The sequence below is a fragment of the Corticium candelabrum genome, chromosome 17 (genome assembly GCF_963422355.1).
Source record: "Corticium candelabrum chromosome 17, ooCorCand1.1, whole genome shotgun sequence".
NCBI lineage: Eukaryota > Metazoa > Porifera > Homoscleromorpha > Homosclerophorida > Plakinidae > Corticium > Corticium candelabrum.
In genome coordinates, this window is record NC_085101.1 from 3,982,617 (window position 1) to 3,987,077 (window position 4,461).

General features: G+C 41.8%; 1 long non-coding RNA gene across 1 annotated transcript; it reads right to left on the minus strand.

Moving 5' to 3' along the window:
* Positions 1-1,373: 1,373 nt before the first annotated feature.
* LOC134193451 (uncharacterized) lies at positions 1,374-2,529 on the minus strand. Its single transcript, XR_009972084.1, has 3 exons — positions 2,374-2,529; positions 2,194-2,302; positions 1,374-1,550 (listed from the first exon to the last, which is right to left on the minus strand). It is a non-coding gene; the product is annotated as an uncharacterized LOC134193451 (long non-coding RNA).
* Between the last annotated feature and the right edge of the window lie 1,932 nt (positions 2,530-4,461).

Consider the following 4,461-nt stretch of genomic DNA (forward strand, 5'->3'; position numbering starts at 1 on the left):
GTAAATTTTGTTACAGTAGTCAATTAAGAAGCCCTGCAGCTAAACCCGGGCTACTAGCCTAGGTTGCAGAACAGCTGCTCCGCACGTACTAGTCTCACATAGCTAGACCCTCTCCACCTACATACTTCTTGGCAGGAAAGAATCTGGTGAACAGCCTTTGCTGTGTTCGTTCTCTGCTCCACCGACAAATGGTGGACTAAATTCTAGTGGCCACCAATGGTATGACATACACTCCACATTGGAATAGGCAGTTTGTTTATATCACAAATCATCGTAATCTCATTGTACACGAACGTTTGCATGCCTGTGTACGCGTAACAGTGTGTACGTTGATCGCAATCATCATTTTCTGATGCATGTACGTGAGCTTGTGTTGCCACAGTCATTTTTCTGTGCCTGTTGATAGGTTACAAGGTGAGTATCGCAACACAGCGACATACTTACTTCTTTAATAAGCTAGCTGCACTAAAATAGAGTGGAGACATGGGGTTGGTAATTAAACTTGTCAGAATTGCAGGTGGTCGTGATCTCACGATTGCTGGCGATAAAACAAACCGCTTATTCCAATATGGAGTGTATGGCATACCATTGGTGACCACTAGAGATGCATTTAGTTCATCATTTATCAGAGGAGTGGAGAATGAACACATCAAGGCTGTTGACCAGACCCTTTCCTGTTGAAGTATGTAGGCGGAGAGTGTCTGGCTATACAAGACTACACACGTACTGGCATCTGCTAATTAAAAGAGCATGATACGGGGGCAGGACACATTGACTGGCATGAGAGATTGTCACAATAACCACATGCACTGCATGAATTTAAAATGGAAAATCTACGTTTTTATATCTCCACATGTACACTTTACAACAACTATTAAAACTACAATACTATAAATATATTTCGAATATACATCACAAACCACTTAGACTTAAATAATGTTAAAAACAAAGCCTTTCATTGCTTTTTGCTGTAGCTGCAAATGCAGTTCTTAATTAATTACTCAAATTTCAAATAATATTAACTTTAAAAGTATTTCAGTAAGTGATGATTAGTCCAAACATGTGAAAAGGATGTACTAAATAGCATCTTGACGCACGTACAGTACAACACTGATTATCCGAACAAATTTATTTCCTCCCCAAAAGCACGTGTCTTTCACGTGTTTCCCAGTGTGAAATCGTTCCAACGTAGAAGCCTGTAAACCTACTCCAAACTTGAAACCATAGAGGCCTTTTACATCTAATCATTAAATGTAAACATGTTGACTTATCGTTTACCCAATATTGCTGTATATTAATTAATTAATCAAATATTTGTTCATTATGTACTTCATTGTCAATGTACGACTGAGCCTCAAGAAAGTCACCACACCATTATTTCATTTATCTGGACAATTTGTCATCCGTCAAAAAACTCTGAATAATCGGAGTTGTACTGTACTGTATTGGAGTTGCTACTGGATATATACACTTACCTCTGAACTACCAGAAAACACAGCAGTGCTTTCTGTTCCAGCATTATAAGCAATGTCGTCTTGTAATTGGCAAACCTAGAACAACCCAAACCATTTTGTTAATGCAAGTAACACATGACATATATACATGTACTCAAAAGTCACAGACATACTACAACATATATCCCATTTATTTAGCCTCGTATTGAACTGAGAATTCATTTCTTTATTCCATTGCCTAATAAATCGTCTACTACAACAGTGACAAAAAATCTGCCAACTGGAGCATCAACAAGCTACCCTCACAATCAGTAACAACAGCATTCAAATCATAGAACATAGCCACAGTTACACAAAATTAAAGTGTATTTTGTCTAATGAACACTGAAGAGCCTACTGACTGCCAGACAGAGACTGGTAAAACCTACCGTCCCGTATACAGTAAACAAATCCCCTACATATGATAGCAGTCCACTACAACTGGTTCAGCTAGATCTTCATTAGCTACTCCATCATCAGATTCGCCTGACAGCATCGTTTCGTCTCTCGGAAACGCCATGTATCTTTTGTTCTGATCTAAAATTGCGCAGAGAGACTAAAGCAATCAGCGCAAGCAAGCAGTGTTACAACGCATGCGCATAACCGTCACCTTGTTCCTTTAAAATGTCTCTAGTAGTACCTCATTTTTACTTAATTTAGCCCATTTGACAACAACAACAAAAAACTACGAGACACTTACGGCAACGTCTTGATCTGGAGTACAAACGTTCGTTTTCTTTGAACCATACAAGGTAAAGGGAGTACACGGGTTGTAGTAGTACTTCGTAGTAGATCCAGGCGTCACAAGCCTAAAACAGTGACAACGCATACTAGTAGTGGTCAAGCTCATTCACGACTACTCACTGAAGCATGGACTTACCCCGCAGACCCTTTTGCGTCAGGTTGTGCGAGCAAAGTCAAATTGACAATTCCGCCTCCTGCTTCGGAACAAATGCAAGAAGATTTGCCATCTTGCGCGCATTTAGAAGCTGCCACGACCACTTCCGCAGTGTAGAGGCACAACAGGAACGACAGCGGAAACATCCTGTTACAAGTGTCACGTGACTGTTTGGTTTCCCGGAAGCTTGCACATAAAAACCCCTTCTTTTGTATCCAGGCGTGTGTGACTACTAAAGCTATATAATTATATAATCTGTACTTACAGTCTGTTCTAAATTTTACGCTAGTTTTAGTAAAACATAGAAGTTACCTGTGTTGTCTGGATCCAGAGAGTTTACTTTGCCAGATAAAACCAGAGCATATTTTATATAGAGATGGCTCTGGATAAAGCACTAACCTCGGCCTCCCAGACCCGTGTAGCGCCGATTCAAAATCGTCTACATTGAATCGGCGCTACACGGGTCTGGGAGGTCGAGGCTAGCTAAACACAGTGCGGTTAGACACGTGGCTAATTAATTACTGTAGGTAAATATATTACACATTTGTTAAAAATTCAACACTCAACAGTCTTCTACCCTGCCTCGCCTCCACTTCCGCAAGAATTACTTTGAGACGGCCCATCGGATCTGTTTACGTCGCTCGTTCGTGACCTCCGTGCGGTCTCGAGTAGCCAGACCATTTCCGTTATCATATCTGCTAAATCACCGGCGTAGCGTCGAGGGGGAGGGGGGAGACTGGGGAGGCTGGGGAGGATGGGGAGGATGGGGAGGATGGGGAGGATGGAGAGGCTGGGGAGGCTGGGGAGGCTGGGGAGGCTATAGCCACCCAGGCCCGGATCCAGATAGGAGGTTTAGGGAGTTGCAACCCTTTTCCAATAGGCGTGGTTCAATAATTTCATATAATTTTATTAGAAAAGACAAAATTAGTAATGCTATAAATAACTGCTACCAGGTCATTCCCTCTTTCAAAAATTCCTGGATCCGGGCCTGCCACTCCAAACATTTTGGGCGTGTCACTTCGCTTCAAGCAAAACTATCATTCTAAGTTACTAAACAGTGACAGTACTCTTAATCTCAGAGTAGTAGTATATGTTGACGATTGACGACGACGCTAACTATATCTCTGTGACAATACACACCATCATTTCACTATGATAAAACCAGTGACGAGAAGTTGTGGACACTGGAATTTCCTGCGGCTCCGCTACCTAATGATTTGCTTGCACTCCACGGTACTTTCTCCACAAGTTTATTCTATTTATTAGCTAATTAATTAAAAAACTATAGCTAGACCTCTATTGCTCGCTAGATTACAAAATGCTAAAATTGGTCAACGTCGTTTGCACTGAATTGGTCTTCTAGATTCTATTGTTATCGAGATACCATTTAATTTTGACGATCGCAGCGAGCCATGAAAACCTTTTTGGTACGGACGCCACGGTAACTGTGCTTCCACTCCTTTACACGCACACTGAGTGACGGTACTCAGTCCCACAGTCTATTTGTAACCTGAAATTGATACTAATTTACTTAGATGTCTACAAACTGCGAGCTAGAAAAGTAGAAAATCGGCGTGGCTTTGTGTGTAAGAATAGGCGTGGTTTGCGACCTAATTTACCGCCCCCAAACTTGAGTACGCCGGCGTCTACTTCCTACTGGGACGGTCCTGTACGCACTGTCTACGGAGTGTTTTAGTTGCTGCATGGAAAGGTCTGGCTACGCGAGAATACACGGTGACGGAGCGTGTGCTTCTATTCTAGTGTACCATGGCACGTATAACCTCTTCCGTCTAACGCACGCAGGCTAGAGGATCGCCAGGTTCCGCCCCAATAGCCTGCGCGCGTTAAGAGGGAAGCTAATTGTTTACACACAACAATTCCAAACACACCATCAATATTAATCTGCTACAATGCACTGTTTTAAAATCATTACAAGTTAATTAAATAACATTATTAATTAATATATATCATTAAAACAATTGATGAAGTCATCAAGAATTGACCCACAAAGTTCTTCAGCAATACCCCTGTGAGTAACCCTGCGTACGCCACTGCTTGCATAGAGCACTT